The 19,153-nt window shown below is 40.5% G+C and overlaps 1 pseudogene; it reads right to left on the reverse strand.

Moving 5' to 3' along the window:
* Window positions 1-1,061: 1,061 nt before the first annotated feature.
* Window positions 1,062-1,955, reverse strand: LOC128585951 (voltage-dependent anion-selective channel protein 3-like; annotated as a pseudogene).
* Window positions 1,956-19,153: the final 17,198 nt, after the last annotated feature.

Here is a 19,153-nt window from a genome sequence, read left to right on the forward strand (position 1 = left end):
GTGGCAGTTTCTCAATGGGTCTTGGCTCTCGGTCTTTGGAATTCCTGCTTTCCTGAACATGGCAGCCAAAACATCCAGTTGGTGACACAGGGTATCTAGCATTCAGAAGACCTCAGCCACATGTTTTTATGATCCTCTGGCTGATTGAGTGGCTTAAGTAAATAGAAGCAAGCCAGGTGGTGAGAAGAAATCAAAGAAAAATTTATCAGAAGACCCACCCTTGGAGGTCATCTTAAAAATTTAACCATCTTGGATGAAATTAACCAAAGTAGAATTGTTCCAGAGATAGATTGGGTTAAGGGTGGAAAAATCCAAAGCGTGGTAAGCTCCTTTGCAGAACGTTTGTGTAAAAGGTGACTACTGTCCCAAAACATATTAGCAGTGCTGGAGCAGACAGTAACCCAGGTCTCTGGTCAGCAGAATGTTCGGGGTGGGGAGGGGATGCCAAAAAGATGATTTGGGATGCAGGGGACAGGAGGTTTAGAGGCAGTAGCACAATTCTTTTTGGACTCCCACTGTACCATCTTCGCCACTTGCTTAATTCAAAGAACTCTTGGTCATAGTAAGCTGCTCCAGAAGCAGGCTGCTTGAGTTATGGGGCAGTTCCATTTCTTTCTAGAGAAATGATCTTCAGCAAGTTGTCTCATTTTCTAGGCTTCCTTTTGTAATCTTTGGTTTTTTCATCTTTTGGTGGCTGTCAGCATTTCATTTTTTTTTAATGTTCCAAATGTGATGGGTTTATTTTATTTTACTCTGATGCAAAACCCAAAAACTCCACTATAGCACAGAGACAGATATAGTCAAAGGTCATGAAAAAGTGGTATGGGACATGCAGGACATAATGTACAAACTGGAAGACTGGGTCCTTTTCTTTAATGTGACACTACATTGTCGCTGAAGGACATATTTAAATTAACACTGCAGAACTGAACTGAAATGTGGCACAAACATGACAACTTCCAAGCATGCCTTCAAACACCTCCCTTAGGATGGACCTGCAATCTCTAGACTTCAGTGTGGGAGGATTACAATTCTTTGGAATAATAAAAAGTTCATTCACACTTTTGATATTTCACAGAAGAATTTTAAGGCTAAAACATAGTGGGTTCATTTCTCTTCACTTCCAAGGACAAATCTGATGTTCTACTCAAAGCACATTAAGCTTCCAGTTCAAATCCCAACCCAACCTTGCGACCTCCTGCATTGAAGTTCTTTCCATCAATTAAAGCTGATAAAGTCAGTTTGACTCCTGGTTGAAGGGTCTCAGTATAACCCAGTCCATTCAAGCTGGCATTATCTACTTTAGCAGGAGAAGTTCTACAAGCCAGTTTGTATATAGCAGCAATGCCCAAACGGGTATTGTTAACTGCCAGCTGTCCAAGCAAGGTTTATTGACGTTTCAGTCTTCTCACTAACCTTCTGGTAGATAAAACCAACAAATTCAGTGCCATCGTTCACATAAGTGTGGAGCTGGAAGTCTGCAGCCTGTAACCCAGGGCAAAATTATTCTGTGGCAGTTTGGATTTGGTTGTGTCAAAACTCATCTGATAGCCAACAAGCCAACCTTCAAAGGCCAACAGTCCAGCCGTAGATGGTTGGTCCAGAAAAATATATTAACCTTACTGCCAAGTCAGAAACAATCCCATTTATAGGAGGCCTTTAATTTCCCCACACTTCTTTCCTGTGTTCAGTACACATATGGTATCAAGAGTTAATTTCAACTCCAGCCAATTTATTCTCTAAAGAGATTTCTGTCCCAACAGTATTATCTGAGTTCCATTTTCGGGTGAAAATAAGTCCATAGTTACAGACCTTATATTTGTTCTCTAGGTTGCCTGACGCTTTCCCTGTATCAGCATGAGCATGACCAGAAGTAGGAAATTCTGTTCCACTACAAGACTTGGTTTCCAGATCTATTTTGACCATTCCGAACCCATATCCTTTATTGAAGACATCCTTGGCAGCCTTTCCTAGGTCTCAGAAAGTCGGTGTGTTACACATAACCGGAGGGCCTGTCTCACCTCTCTCAGGGCAACGCGGAAGGTCTCCGAACCAACGACGTCAGCGCCTGTGCGGCCTCCTCTCAGCGACTGGTGTTTCCACCCCCGGATTTTGCCTGCGGTCGCGCGCGCGCCGGGGGTCAGAGCGCAGAGTGGGTCAGCGTTTCTTGACGTGTGACTACAACACTCACTGCTTTGATGCCAAGGTCACTTTGCCTGTATTTAGCCTTCCTCTGACTAACTCTAATAAGGGCCCTTGTAACGGATTTAGGTAATCTGAAACAATTTCCTCATCTTAAAATCCTTAATTTAATTCTATGCACAACAACTCTTTTTCCAAAAAAGGTCCCCTTCACAGGCTCTGAGGATTAGAACACAGATACATCTTTTGGGTGGCACCATTCAACCACTACAAACATTATACCATGAATTCATGTACAAAATTCCCCCTGTGTATTTTCGTTAAAACCAAAAGAAAGTATCAGGCTGGGCATCGTGGCTCACGCCTGTTATCCTAGCACTTTGGGAGGCCCAGGTGGGAGGATGGTTTGAGCCCCAGAAGTTCCAGACCAACCTGAGCAAGAACAAGACTTGTCTCTAGAAAAAATAGTAAAATCAGCTGGGGGTGGTGGTGAACTCCTGTAGTCTCAGCCACTTAGGAGGTTGAGGCAGGAGAATGGCTTAAACCCAGGGGTTTAAAGTTGTAGTGAGCATCATGCCAGTGAATTCTAGCTGGGGTGACAGAGCAAGACTCTGTCTCAAAAAAAGAAAATAAAGATAAGAAAATATTGTATAACCTCAGGTAAATAAATTTAAACAAAAGAAGTCAACAAGTGTTTATTTAATAGAATCCAGTCAGATAAAAGAAACAATATGCATTAATTGAAGAGATAAAATTTAACATATAGAATTCAAAACTAGATAATTTTCAAATACATAACTGAAAGAGCAAAAAAGAAGTCTTGATGTCAGCGAGATAGCAACTGCAAGAAGCAGTTGAGGAAACAGGGAACAGGTTAGATGTATTAGAGTGTAAAGCTTAAAGGGAAGGTGTTGCTGAGCTGACCCAAGGCAGGGAGGCAGGGCGAGTGCTGGGCTGGTGTTGCCTCCTTTGAGTTTAGAGGAGGGGTTGTGGGCTGGGACCCATATCTTTGAGAAGAGGGCAGCTTCTGGCAGATGCTGGTGTTTCTGGGGTGACAACAGGAAGCTGGTTCTACATGTGTTAGGAAACTGCAGCAAAGGTAAAAATGCTGTTTCTTTCTTTCTTAATTTTTTTTAAATGCTGTTTCAAGGCAAGACAACTGGAAACCTATGGGAAGAAAGCAGGATGGAGCAAATTCTTGCACTCTCATTCCCTGGACATTTTCCTATAGTGTCTGCCAAGGAAGACTCAAATGTAAAGCCAGTCAGCAAAGCAGAAATGTGGTTTGCAGAGTGTTTCTTCTAGCATCATGAAACAGTATGGAAGAGTATGTTCAGGGTTGAGAAAAAATACCTTAATAACTAACATAATTGCATATCAGTATCATTAATTCCAAAGAAGAACACCTCATGTTCTCCCATAAATTGATTCTGTGAGGAAAAAAGTAGATGAGGAATTTTGTCAAAGTAAAAAGACTTCAGGAGGTGCCTGTGGCTCAGTAAGTAGGGTGCCGCCCCCATATACCGAAGGTGGCAGGTTCCAACCCTGCCCTGGCCAAACCGCAACAACAACAAAGAAAAAAATAGCTGGGCATGGTGCCGGACGCCTGTAGTCCCAGCTACTTGGGAGGCTGAGGCAAGAGAATCGCTTAAGCCCAAGGGTTTGAGGTTGCTGTGAGCTGTGATGCCACAGCACTCTACCGAGGGCGACATAGTGAGACTGCCTCAAAAAAAAAAAAATGGTAAAAAGATTTCCTCATTTTACAACCTAAGTTTCTTTTTTTTTTTTTTAATTAAATCATAGCTGTGTACATTAATGCAATCATGGGGTACAATGTGCTGGTTTTATACACAATTTGAATTGTTTTCATCAAACTGGTTAGCATAACCTTCATGGCATTTTCTTAGTTATTGTGTTAAGACATTTATATTCTACACCTAGCAAATTTCACATGTACCTTTGTAAGATGCACGTAGGTGTGGTTCCACCAATTACTCTCCCTCCACCCATCCTCCCATTTCCCCTCCCCTCCTTCTCCTGTTTCCCCTTCTTTTGGGGCTATAATTGGGTTATAGCTTTCATAAGAAAGCTATAAATTGGTCTCATAGTAAGCCTGAGTACATTGGATAATTTTTCTTCCATTCTTGAGATACTTTGCTAAGAAGAATATGTTCCAGCTCCATCCATATGAACATGTAAGAGGTAAAGTCTCCATTTTTCTTTAAGGCTGCATAATATTCCATGGTGTATATATACCACAATTTATTGATCCATTCATGGGTTGATGGGCACTTGGGCTTCTTCCATGACTTAGCTATTATGAATTGGGATGCAGTAAACATTCTGGTACATATATCTTTGTCATAATGTGATTTTTGGTCTTCTGGATATATACCTAGTAGAGGAATTGTAGGATTGAATGGCAGGTCTATTTTTAGATCTCTAAGTGTTCTCCAAACATCTTTCCAAAGGGAACATATTAGTTTGCATTCCTACCAGCAATGTAGAAGTGTTCCCTTTTCTCCACATCCACACCAACATCTATGGTTTGGGGATTTTGTGATGTGGGCTAATCTTACTGGAGTTAGATGATATCTCAAAGTACTTTTGATTTGTATTTCTCTGATGATTAAGAATGATGAGCATTTTTTCATGTGTCTGCAGGCCATGCACCTGTCTTCTTCAGAGAAGTTTCTCTTCAAGTCCCTTGCCCAGCCTGAGATGGGATCACTTATTCTTTTCTTGCTAATACGTTTGAGTTCTATGTGGATTCTGGTTATTAAACCTTTGTCAGAGACATAACCTGCAAATATCTTCTCCCATTCTGAGGGCTGTCTGCTTGCTTTACTTACTGTATTCTTGGCTGTGCAGAAGCTTTTTAGTTTGATCAAGTCCCAGTAGTGTATTTTTGATGTTGTTTCAATTGCTCAAGGGGTCCTCCTCATAAAATATTCACCCAGACCGATTTCTTAAGAATTTCCCCTGCATTTTCTTCTAGTATTTTTATAGTTTCATGTCTTATGTTTAAATCTTTTATCCAGTGTGAGTCTATCTTAGTTAATGGTGAGAGGTGTGGGTCCAGTTTCAGTCTTCTACAGGTCACCAGCCAGTTCACCTAGCAACATTTGTTAAATAGGGAATCTTTTCCCCACTGAATGTTTTTAATTGGCTTGTCAAAGATCAAATAACGGTAAGTAGTTGGGTTTATCTCTTGGTTCTCTATTCTGTTCATACATCTACGTCTCTGTTTTTGTGCCAGTACCATGCTGTTTTGATCACTATTGATTTATAGTATTGACTGAGGTTCTTCATGCTTTATTTTTATCTCTGAGTAATGTTTTGGCTATTCAAGGTTTTTTCTGATTCCATATAAAATGAAGTATTACTTTTTCGAGATCTTTAAAGTATGCCAGTGGAGCTTTAATAGGGGTTGCATTAAAATTATATACTGCTTTGGGTAGTGTGGACAAAATGATAATGAAGACACAAATCATCAGAACCTCTGGGATACCATAAAGGCAGTCCTAAGAGGTAAATTTATAGCACTGCAAGCCTTCCGTAAGAGTCTGGAAAGAGAGAAAGTTAACAACTTAATGGGACATCTCAAGCAACTGGAAAGGGAAGAACATTCCAATCCCAAACCCAGCAGAAGAAAAGAAATAACCAAAATTAGAGCAGAATTAAATGAAATTGAAAACAAAAGGATTATACAACAAAAGGATTATATAAATTAAAAAGTTGTTTTTTTTTATTAAATCATAACTGTATACATTGATATGATCATGGGGCATCATACACTCATTTCATAGACCATTTGACACATTTTCATCACAATGGTTAACATAGCCTTCCTGGCATTATCTCAGTTACTGTGCCAAAACATTTACATTCTACATTTACCAAGTTTTGCAAATACCCCTGTGAGATGCACCACAGGTATAATCCCACCAATCCCACTCCCTCTACCCACCACCCCCTCCCTCCCCTCCCTTTCCCACTTCCCCCTATTGTTAGGTTGTAACTGGGTTATAGCTTTCATGTGAGAGCCCCAAATTAGTTTCATAGTAGGGCTGAGTACATTGGGTACTTTTTCTTCCATTCTTGAGATACTTTACTAAGAAGAATATGTTCCAGCTCCATCCATGTAAACATGAAAGAGGTAAAGTCTCCATCTTTCTTTAAGGCTGCATAATATTCCATGGTGTACATATACCACAATTTATTAATCCATTCGTGGATCGATGGGCACTTGGGCTTTTTCCATGACTTAGCAATTATGAATTGGGCTGCAATAAACATTCTGGTACAAATATCTTTGTTATGTTGTGATTTTTGGTCTTCTGGGTATATGCCCAGCAGAGGAATTACAGGATTGAATGGAAGATGTATTTTTAGATCTCTGAGTGTTCTTCATATATCTTTCCAAAAGGAAAGTATTAATTTGCATTCCCACCAGCAGTGCAGAAGTGTTCCCTTTTCTCCATATCCACGCCAACATCTCTGGTCTTGAGATTTTGTGATATAGGCTAGTCTCACTGATATAGCTAGTATCATTTTGTGATATAGGCTAGTTAGATGATATCTCAAAGTAGTTTTGATTTGCATTTCTCTGATGATTAAAGATGATGAGCATTTTTTCATATGTCTGAAGGCCGTGCGCCTGTCTTCTTCAGAGAAATTTCTCTTCAAATCCCTTGCCCAGCCTGCGATGGGATCCCTTGTTTTTTCTTGCTGATGCGTTTGAGTTCTCTGTGGATTCTGGTTATTAAACCTTTGTCAGAGATATACCCTGCAAATATCTTCTCCCATTCTGAGGGCTGTTTGCATGCTTTACTTACTGTGTTCTTGGCTGTGCAGAAGCTTTTTAGTTTGATCAAGTCCCAGTAGTGTATTTTTAAAGCCACTTCAATTGCCCGGGGGGGTCCTCCTCATAAAATACTCGCCCAGACCAATTTCTTCAAGGGTTTTCCCTGCACTCTCCTCTAGTATTTTTATAGTTTCATGTCTTAAGTTTAAATCTTTAATCCAATGAGAGTCTGTCTTAGTTAATGGTGAAAGGTGTGGGTCCAATTTCAGTCTTCTGCAGGTTGCCAGCCAGTTCACCCAGCACCATTTGTTAAATAGGGAATCTTTTCCCCACTGAATGTTTTTAATTGGCTTGTCAAAGATTAAATAATGGTAAGTAGCTGGATTCATCTCTTGATTCTCTATTCTGTTCCAGATATCTACTTATCTGTTTTTGTGCCAATACCATGCTGTTTTGATCACTATCGATTTGTAGTAAAGTCTGAGGTCTGGTAGTGTGATTCCTCCTGTTTTGTTTTTATTTCTGAGTAATGTCTTGCCTATTTGAGTTTTTTTCTGATTCCATATAAAACGAAGTAATGTTTTTTCAAGATCTTTAAAGTATGACAGCGGAGCTTTAATAGGGAGTGTGTTGAAATTATATATTGCTTTGGGTAGTATGGACATTTTAATAATGTTGATTCTTCCCAGCCATCAGCATGGTATGTTTTTCCATTTGTTAACATTTTCAGGTATTTCTTTTCTTAGAGTTTCATAGTTCTCTTTATAGAGATCTTTCACGTCTTTTATTAGGTAAATTCCCAAATATTTCATCTTCTTTGGCACTACTGTGAATGGGATAGAGTCCTTAACTGCTTTTTCAACTTGACTGTTGTTGGTGTATATAAAGGCTACCGATTTATGGATGTTGATTTTGTAACCTGAGACACTGCTGTATTCCTTGATCACTTCTAGGAGTTTTGTAGTAGAGTCCCTAGTGTTTTCCAGATACACAATCATATCATCTGCGAAGAGCAAAAGTTTGATGTCTTCTGACCCTATATGGATACCCTTGATCACCTTTTCTTCCCTAATTGAGGTAGCTAAAACTTCCATTACAATGTTGAAAAGCAATGGAGACAATGGGCAGCCTTGCCTAGTTCCTGGTCTGAGTGGAAATGATTCCAATTTAACTCCATTCAATATGATATTGGCTGTGGGTTTGCTGTAGATGGCCTCTATCAGTTTAAGAAAAGTCCCTTCTAGACCAATTTTCTTGAGTGTTCTGATCATGAAGGGATGCTGGATATTATCAAAAGCTTTTTCTGCATCGATTGAGAGAATCATATGGTCTTTGTTTTTTAATTTGTTTATGTGCTGAATTACATTTATAGATTTACGTATATTGAACCAGCCTTGAGACCCTGGGATAAAACCAACTTGGTCATGATGTATAATTTGTTTGATGTGTTGCTGGATTCTGTTTGTTAGGATCTTGTTGAATATTTTTGCATCTATATTCATTAGTGATATCGGTCTATAATTTTCTTTTCTTGTTGGGTCTTTTCCTGGTTTGGGGATCAGGGTGATGTTTGCTTCATAGAATGTGTTGGGTAGTCTTCCTTCTTTTTCTACTTTTTGGAATAGGTTGAGTAATATAGGTACTAATTCCTCTTTAAAGGTGTGGTAGAATACTGACATGAAACCATCTGGTCCCGGGCTTTTCTTTTTAGGGAGGTTTTGTATAGTTGATGCTATTTCTGAACTTGATATGGGTCTGTTCAACATTTCCACTTGATTCTGGCTAAGTCTTGGATGGTGGAGTGCTTCCAAGAATCGGTCCATTTCCTTCAGATTTTCATATTTCTGAGAATAAAATTCTTGTAATATTCATTAAGGATTTTTTGGATTTCTGACGAGTCTGTTGTTATTTCTTCTTTGTTGTTTCTGATTGATGATATTAGAGATTTTACTCTTTTTTTTTCTGATTAGGTTGGCCAGAGGTTTATCTATTTTATTGACCTTTTCGAAAAACCAGCTTTTTGATTTATTGATCTGTTGTTTTATTCTTTTGTTTTCAATTTCATTTAATTCTGCTCTAATTTTGGTTATTTCTTTTCTTCTACTGGGTTTGGGGTTGGAATGTTCTTCCTTTTCCAGTTGCTTGAGATGTCCCATTAAGTTGTTAACTTCCTCTCTTTCTGTTCTCTTGAGGAAGGCTTGCAGTGCTATAAATTTCCCTCTTAGAACTGCCTTTGTGGTGTCCCAGAGGTTCTGATAGTTTGTGTCTTCATTGTAGTTTTGTTCCAAAAAATTGGCGATTTCTTTCTTGATCTTTTTTTTTTTTTTTTTGTAGAGACAGAGTCTCACTGTACCGCCCTTGGGTAGAGTGCTGTGGCGTCACACGGCTCACAGCAACCTCTAACTCTTGGGCTTATGCGGGCGATTTCTTTCTTAATCTCATCTCTGACCCAGCTATCATTCAGCATAAGGTTAACGTCCATGTTTTTGTATGAGTGTGCAGATTCCTGTTGTTACTCAGTTCAAGTTTTATTCCATGATGGTCCGAGAAGATGCAAGGAATAATTTCTATTCCTTTAAATTTACTGTGGTTAGACTTGTGACCTAAAATATGGTCAATTTTGGAGTAAGTTCCGTGGGCTGATGAGAAGTATGTGTATTCAATTTTGTTGGGATGAAATGTTCTGTAGATGTCTGCTAAATCTAAATATTGGATGGTTAGGTTTAAATCTCAGATTTCTTTGCTCAGCTTCTTGCTGGAGGATCGATCCAGCACTGCCAAAGGAGTGTTGAAATCTCCAACGATTATGGAGCTGGAGGAAATCAAGTTACTCATGTCTGTTAGAGTTTCTCTTATAAATTGAGGTGCATTCTGGTTGGGTGCATAGATATTAATAATTGAGATCTCATCATATTGAGTATTACCCTTAACATTCTTGTCCTTCCTTACTTTTATTGGTTTAAAGCCTACTGTATCTGCAAATAAGATTGCAACACCTGCTTTTTTCTGATTACCATTTGCCTGAAATATGGATGACCATCCTTTCACCCTGAGTCTGTATTTGTCTTTTAAGTTAAGATGTGACTCTTGTATACAACAAATATCTGGCTTGAGTTTTTGTATCCAGTCAGCTAACCTATGCCTCTTTAGAGGACAGTTTAAGCCGTTCACATTAATGGAGAGTATTGATAAGTCTGGTGGAATTTTGGGTATCGAGTTTTTCAAAGGTCCAGTGGACATTTTTCATCCTTTCGCCAGTGTGGAAGTTGGAGTTTGATCCGAAGTTTCTGAGTGAGTTTACTTTTGTGGTATAGGATTGGATTGGTCATTGTGGAGGATAGGTCTGAGAATATCCTGAAGAGCTGGTTTACTTATGGCAAATTTTTTCAACATATGAATGTCATTGAAGTATTTAATTTCTCCATCATAAATGAAACTCAGTTTAGCTGGATACGAGATCCTGGGTTGAAAGTTATTTTGCTTTAGGAGATTAAAAGTCGATGACCACCCTCTTCTGGCTTGAAAAGTTTCAGCAGAGAGATCTGCAGTTATTCCAGTATTCTTTGTACGTAATGGTTTGCTTTCGCCAGGCTGCTATGAGAATCTTCTCTTTCATATTAACTTTAGTGAAGCCAATTATGATATGCCTGGGGGATGACTTATTGCGGTTGAATTGTGCTGGGGTTCTGAAGCTGTCTGCTATCTGAATTTCAGATTCTCTAGGTATGTCTGGAAAATTTTCTTTCATAATTTCATGCCAAAGGGCCTCTGTGCCCATTGAGGCCACTTCATCATTCTCAGAAATCCCAATTATTCCTATATTGGTTTTCTTCAAATTATTCCAGTGCTTTCTGAGAGAATGATCCATTTTTGCTCTCCATTACTTTTCCTCTTTGAGAGACTGGGAGCGTTCGAAGACTTTATCTTCAAAGTCAGAAATCCTTTCTTCTGCTTGCTCCATTCTGTCCTGAGGGATTCTACTGTATTTTTCATATCTTTGAGGGCTGTAAATTCTTGCTTCAGTGTGTCTAAGTCTTTGGTGGTTTTGTCTTTAAATTCGTTAAATTCTTGAGACAACTTTTGAATTTCTACTCAAATTCCTAATTCCATTTTATTAATCTTGTCTGAAATCCAAATTCTGAATTCTATTTCTGACATCTCAGCCAGTTGTTTATGAATAGGATCTTCAATTACATCTGCCGTATCTTTTCTTGGGGGGGGGGTTGATCTATTCTGGTTATTCATGTCACCAGAGTTTTTCCACTGATTCTGCCCCATGGTTATTTTACTCCCTTTGATTTTTCCCCTGGGGATTTATCGAGGGCCCGTACAGTGTTGTGGCCTGAGAAACTGGGGCCCTGTCTTGTGTGGTGGGGTGAAGTGGTTCTGTCTTGTTTTCAGCTGGTTTCTGTTCGATCCTATTGTAACATTTACTCTGGCTTGAAGTCTCAGCTGTGTGGAAAAACCAGCAATTAGGTCACCCTGCCCGCCCACTTCTGGCACCAATTTGAAAAGGAAAAGGAAAATCAAACCTTCCTACAACCACATACCCAGGGCACTGCCTGAAAAGTCCTCAGTCTATTAGTTCAGTTCAAAAGGTCCAAATCGATTGTCTCAATCAGCACCTGTCTCAGGTGGGAGAGTTCAAGAGGTCTCTGGGAACTGGATCACAGGGGTCTGGTGACTCCTCTGATATGGCTTACTCCAGTGCTGTGTGGAGTCAGGAGGAGCCACCTAGCAAATAGATCAGTCTGGGAAGGTTGATGTCTCCTTCCCCACTTTGCCCCTCCATTAGACCCAGTCACTGGTATCTCTGCAGATGGCTAACCCAGTTGCCTGTAGTGAACAGATACTCCAGGAGTTTGCACCTGCCTGAATTGCAAGGAAGTCTGCCAGGCCCCTGCAGTCTGCCGCTATCTAGCAGGAGGAGATGGGGCCTGACATCTTTGAGTGCTTGATGCAGGTGGTGGTGGGGAGGTGTTCACTCAGGCTTAGCCCCATTCCTGATTGATGTTGCGAACAGAACAGAACAGAACAGAACAGACAACTTTGTGGGGTTCTATCTCTGTTTCTGCTAAAATCACCTACAGAAGACGGGCTGTTCAGAGTTCAAACGTCTTTGCTGCTGGAGGTTTAGTCTGATTACCTCTCTGAGTCGGCCCTGCCCTGGAAGCTTCCCGGGCTTGTGAGCAGCGTCAGGCAAATCCTTTGCTCACTGGTGGCCTCCTCTGGTTGCCCAGGGAGACGGGGGTGTGGCTTCAGAATATCCAGAAGTGAGCCATTTTGCTGTTAAAGAAAAAATGGCTGTTGATTTGCCTCCAGGAACTGCCGCTCTGGTGTGGGCACCCAGCTGACCGTTTTCTCCTCTGTCTCGCGCCCCAGAGTCAGCACTGAGCAGTTGCTGCTCTGTCCACACCCCTCGAGAGATCTCCCAAGAATCCGGACTCCTGGGGGCAGGCCCCCAGATCCCCGAGTGAGAGTGGGGGGGAGTGCTGGGTGCTCAGCAGGGAAGCTAGAGTTTCATTCAGTTTTATGCCTGGCTGTATTGTTGCCCGGGGAGGGCTGCTGCACCGCACCGCAGGGAAGTGCTGCCGAGGTGTGACTCCCCCTTAGCCGGGTGCCCTCTCCTGACTCGCGTGCCTCAGAGTCAGTGCTGACCAGTTGCAGCTCAGGGACTGTCCATTCCCCTTGAGAAATCACCCAAGAATCCGAACTCCTGGGGGACAGGCCTCCAGACCTCAGTGAGTGGGAGGGGAGTGTTGGGGGTTCAGGGTTGCCGGCAAAGGATTTTTAAAGTTTTATACAGTTTTATGCCCGGCAGGAGAATGCCATGGCACCCTAGTAGGGGAGGTAGGTCCAGTTTTTAGAAGGTCTCTCCCGTGGAGTGTAGTGGGAGGGCCTTTAATTTCTGCCCCTTTGTTTAATTTTAATTGTGGGGCTCTTGAGCTGGTCCCATGGGGGAGGGGGACTCCCGTCCGCTTGGTGGTGGATTTTGTACCTTTTGTTTGCGTCCTTGTGATCACAGCTTGCCTCAGTGGTGTTGATGTGCGTTCTTCAACCTTCTCTCTTGGTGCTCAAATCCACCAGGATACTTACAACTTCTCTCCTGGCTCAAATCCACCAGGATACTTACTAAATTCCTGTCCCTTAACTCTCCTTCTGGATGGGAGCCTCTGTGGAAAGCTGGCTTCAGTATGCCATCTTGTCTCTCCCCAAAAAAGTTGTTTTTTGAAAAGGTCAATAGAATAGATAAACCTTTGGCTAACATAACCAGGAAAAAAAAAGAGTAAAATCTCTGATTTCATAAAAAATGGCAAAGATGAAATAACAACAGACTTCTCAGAAATTCAAAAAATCCTTAATGAATATTATAAGAAACTTTATTCTCAGAAATATGAAAATATGAAGGAAATTGACCAATACTTAGAAGCATGCCACTTTCTAAGACTTAACCAGAATCAAGTGGAAATGTTGAACAGGCCTATGTCAAGTTCTCAAATAGCATCAACTATACAAAATCTCCCTAAAAAAGAAAAGCCCAGGACCAGATGGCTTCATGTCAGAATTCTACCAAACCTTTAAAGAGGAACTAGTACCAATATTACTCAACCTTTTCTAAAATATAGAAAAAGAAGGACTACTACCCAACACATTCTATGAAGCAAACATCACCCTGATCCCCAAACCAGGAAAGGACCCAATAAGAAAAGGAAATTATAGACCAATATCACTAATGAATATTGATGCAAAAATATTCAACAAGATCCTAACAAACAGAGTCCAGCAACACATCAAACAAATTATACATCATGACCAAGTGAGTTTTATCCCAGGGTCCCAAGAGTTTGGGCTGGTTCAATATACATAAATCTATAAATACAATTCATCATATAAACAAATTAAAAAATGAAGACCATATGATTCTCTCAATTGATGCAAAAAAAGCTTTTGATAATATATAGCATTCATTCTTGAGCAGAACACTTAAGAAAATTGGTATAGAAGGGACATTCCTTAAACTGATAGAGGCCATCTACAGCAAACCCACAGCCAATATTGTATTCAATGGAGTTAAATTGAAATCATTTCCACTCAGACCAGGAACCAGGCAAGGTTCCCCATTGTCTCCACTGCTTTTTAACATTGTAATGGAAGTCTTAGCCATTGCAATTTGGGAAGAAAAGGAGATATAGGGTCAGAAGAGATCAAACTTTCACTCTTCACAGATGATATGATTGTATATCTGGAAAACACCAGGGACTGTACTACAAAACTCTTAGAAGTGATCAAGGAATACAGCAGGGTCTCAGGTTACAAAATCAACACTCATAAATCTGTAGCCTTTATATATATACCAACAAAAGTCAAGCTGAAAAAACAGTCAAGGACTCTATTCTGTTCACAGTAGTGCCAAAGAAGATGAAATATTTGGGAGTTTATCTAACAAAGGACGTGAAAGATCTCTATAAAGAGAACTATGAAACTCTGAGAAAAGAAATAGCTGAAAATGTTAACAAATGGAAAATCATACCATGCTCATGGCTGGGAAGAATCAACGTTGTTAAAATGTCCATACTACCCAAACCTAAGTTTTTTTTAAAAAATACCATTTTTATAAAAATCTATAGAATTTAAAGTAATCTATATAGATAGAAAGCAGGTGCCGTTTAGGGTGGGAAAATGTGGAAGGAGTACAACCGAGCATAAGAAAATTTGATTGTTGTGACATTACCAATTGTAAACTTTTAAATGTGCTGTAAACCTCTCAGCATTGACAAAAATTGATTCTTGTTGGATAAAAGATTTAAATTTAAAACACAAAACAATAAAAATTCTAGAAGAGAGTGTAGGGAAAACACTTGAAGATATTGGCCTGGGAAAAAATATTATGAGGAAGACCCTCTCTAGCAATTGCAGCAACTCCAAACATAAATATCTGGGATTTGATCAAGCTACAAAGCTTTTGCACAACTAAGGGTACTGCAAACAAAGCAAACAGCCTTCAGAATGGGAGAAGATTCTTGTATATTTTGAATCTGACAAAGGCCTAATAACTAGAATCAACAGAGAACTCAAATTAATAAGAAAAGTGCAAAAATAGTGTCCACTTATAGAGACCCTTATAGTGTCTTTATAAGTGGACAAGAGATTTGAACAGAAACGTCTCTGAGGATGACAGATGAATGGCCAAGAAATACATGAAAAAATGTTCATCATCTTTAATCATCAGGGAAATGCAAATCAAACCACACTAAGGTATCACCTAACCCCAGCAAGATTAGCCCACATCACAAAGTTACAAAACACCATGTGGGTAGAAGGGAACAATTTATACTGCTGGTAGGATTGCAAACTAATACAGTCTTTTTGGAGAGAAGTATGGAGAATCCTCATAGATCTAAAAGTAGACCTTCATTTGATCCTGCAATTCCAATACTAGGTATCTACCCGGAAGAACAAAAATCCTTTTTACCACAAAGACATTTTCACCAGAATATTTATTTCAGCTCAATTCATAGTTGCCAAGTTGTGGAAGCAATCTATGTGCCCATCAACCCATACATGGATCAACTAACTGTGGTATATGTATACCATGGAATACTATTCAGCCATTAAAAAAGATAGAGACTTTACATCTTTTACATTTACCTGTATGGAGTTGAAATACATTCTTCTTAGTAGAGTTTCACAAGAATGGAAAAATAAATATCCAATTTACTCCATACTAATATAAAATCACTATATAAACCATTACATACTCATAAGAACAATAAAACACAAATATAGTATGGGGTAGAAGGAGGGAGCCTGGGGGAGAGAGGAGGACGATTGGCAGAAGAAAGAAGGGTATGAGGTGGGATCTTACTTACTGTGATCGTTGTGAGGATATATAACATGCCCCTGGGTGAGGGGCTCTTTTACAAATGGAACTTTACCCTGGAAGTGAGAACAATGTAACCTAAACATTTGTTACCTCATATTAATTTGAAATAAAAAATAAATTCAAGAAAAGGGGGGAAATGTGCTGTTAAGTAAACACTTTTTTTTTTTTTTAAAAACAAAGTCTAACTTTGACACCCTTGGTAGAGTGCTATGGCATCATAGATCACAGCAACATCAAACTTTTGGGCTCAAGTGATCCTCTTGTCTCAGCCTCCCAAGTAGCTGGGATTACAGGTGCCCACCACAATACCTGACTATTTTTAGAGACAGAGTCTCACTCTTGCTCAGGCTGGTCTCAAACTCCTGAGCTAAGGCAATCCACCTGCCTTGAAGTATACACTTTAATATGTGTATTTTATTACTATATATGTCTCAACAAATATTTTTAAAAAACCATCTGCTTGAATATCATGCTGTGCTAAATAAAAATCCATCTTTTTTTCTATTTCAAGTCAAAACTTCAAAAGCAGGAGGCAAGAGTCAGGAAGATTAGGAGAGCGCCTAAAAATGGAAGAATCAAGCAGAAAGGGAAGAAGACATGATGTGAGAGAAAGTCGAAATGATTTCCCAGCTCCAGTAAATATCAGACACCTCAGAACATGAAGGTTTCATCAAAGTCTCAAGATAACTGTTCCCCCAACCGATACCCAACCACCTTCCCTCCTTCTACACAGCAGCTTCTGCAGGCACTTCCATAAAACATCACCCGTGCAGTCCGTGGAAAGAGGAAACCCCAACACCCTGCCCAGTGAGAGCAGAGAATCAAGAAAGCCTTCTTTATTCTTCTGTATTTGGAATCAAATGACCAGGTCCAGCCCACACTCGAGTAGATTACAAGAGGGACATGAATACTAGGAGGTGGGGATCCTTGGAGGCCATCTTAATGGCTACTGTAGGGAAGAAAAGCATTATCTTTACTCACTCATCTCTAGGTTCATGGCTGAGACCTCTATAACAAAAGATAGAGAAGCAGGAGAAAAGCATACAAATTTATTTTATATTAAATAAATGTATGTGTCACATATAAATATTATGCAACACAGGAGATGTTGGAAATGAAGACCAAAGAAACAAGGAAAACTACATTTTTAGGAATATTTACACAGAAGTATAATGCAGGACAGGGTACAACATAATAGTAATAAACGGGGGGGAATTTAGCCAGGCATGTTTTGCTCAGATTCTTTTTAGCATCTGTGTCTTTAGCCCCTTTCCCCCAGCTATGGGGAGGACACCTGCTTCATGGGAAGGTCAGACTACAAACTGTCTGGTCTTTGCACCCCAGTTGAAGAACCACAGCTTCAGCCCTTCCAGAGATGGTCCTGAGGATTGCTCCTGCCGGATAACATGATCTCTGACTCCAGGGGAGGACGATGGACTTGGCTGCTTTCAGCAGCCCACTGCCGTTGTTTGATACCGCTTGCCTGGAAGTTTTGCTGCCCCTGGCGTCAGAAGAAAAGTGGTGGGTCCTGCACTGACCCAAGAACCACTAGAGGGCAGCAGCACGCTGGCTCCCAAGCAAGATCGTGTTGGATGGTTCTGGGGCAGCACAGACACACTGAGTCCTCAGAGAATGGATCAATGTTGTCCTTCTATTTTCTTTTTCTTTTTTTTTTTTTTGTAGAGACAGAGTCTCACTTTATGGCCCTTGGTAGAGTGCCATGGCCTCACACAGCTCACAGCAACCTCCAACTCCTGGGCTTAAGCGATTCTCTTGCCTCAGCCTCCCGAGTAGCTGGGACTACAGGCGCCCGCCACAACGCCCGGCTATATTTTGGTTGCAGTTTGTCTGGGGCAGAGTTTGAACCCGCCACCCTAGGTATATGGGGCCGGCGCCTTACCGACTGAGCCACAGGCGCCGCCCCTAATGTTGTCCTTCTAAATTGAACCACCAAGAGGCGGCGCTATTTCTCACACCCTATCAACGAAAAAAAAAAAGTAGAAGTGAAAATCCATTTAAACTGGTATGCCTAGCAATGTCTGCTGGGGAAAGTGAAAGGAAAAGATAGAGAGAAAATCATTGTTAGACTGGGAAGAAAAAGATCCAGAGCCCAGGAAGACTTCAGCAGGTATTGATGTGCTTGATCATTGTAGGCCACAAGTGGTCAAAGGAAGGATGAAGATTTTCTTAAAATACAATCTGAGAAGAGGAAGAAATAGAATTTCGGAGCTGGGGGGGAGCAGAGTCTCACCTTGACGTCTTTGGTAGAGTGCCCCGGCATCATAGCTCACAGCGATTCTCTTGCTTCAGCCTCCCAAGTAGCTGGAACTACAGGCACCCACTACAATAGTGGTTCTCAACTTATGGGTTGAAGGACCCTTTCACAGAGGTCCCCTAAATACATCCTGCATATCAGATATTTACATTACGATTCATAACAGTAGCAAAATTACAGTTATGAAGTTAGCAATGCAAATAATTTTATAGTTGGGGGTCACTACAACATGAGGAACTGTATTAAAGGGTCACAGCATTAGGAAGGTTGAGAACTACTGCACTACAGTGTGCAGCTATTTTTAGAGATGGGGATCTCTGGCTCAGGTTGGTCTCCAAGCTGTGAGCTCAGGCAATCCACCTGCCTTGGCTTCCCAGAGTGCTAGGATTACAAGGCATGAGCCATCTCACTAAGCCTTGAAGTGGGATTTTAATACGTTTAATCCTTTTCATATTATTTTAACATTATAAAGATTCATTCATTTAGCAAATATATTTATGTATTTACTTATTGATTGATTGATTGAGACAAAGTTTCAGTCTGTTGCCCAGGCTAGAGAGCCATGGCATCAGCCTAGCTCTCAGCAACCTCAAACTCCTGGGTTCAAGCAATCCTCCTGAGTCACGGGGACTGTAGGAGCTCACCACCATGCCTGGCTAATTTTTCTATGTTTAGAACAGATAGAGTCTTGTTCTTACTCAAGCTGCTCTTGAACTCCTGAGCTCAAGGGATCTCCTAGAGTGCTAGGATTACAGGTGTGAGCCACCTGGCCTGTCTCAGGCAAAGGTTTATTGAATACTTAGTACATATAAGGTACCGTTCTGGACACTTCAAATATGTAAGTGGAGAAAAGTCTCTGTTTTCAAGGAGCTTACATTTGTTTAGTGACAGCACATGCTTGGTGTGGAACATTAAGAAATATAGAAAAAGGATCCAGTGTACTCAGTACTTCAATGAAACCTACTTATATGTACTCACACTTTCTTATGAAAGATAGAACACAAGTATAGCCCAGGATGAAGGAGAGAAATGGAGTGGGAAGGGA

This window comes from Nycticebus coucang, chromosome 1, assembly GCF_027406575.1.
Source record: "Nycticebus coucang isolate mNycCou1 chromosome 1, mNycCou1.pri, whole genome shotgun sequence".
NCBI classification, from domain to species: Eukaryota; Metazoa; Chordata; class Mammalia; order Primates; family Lorisidae; genus Nycticebus; species Nycticebus coucang.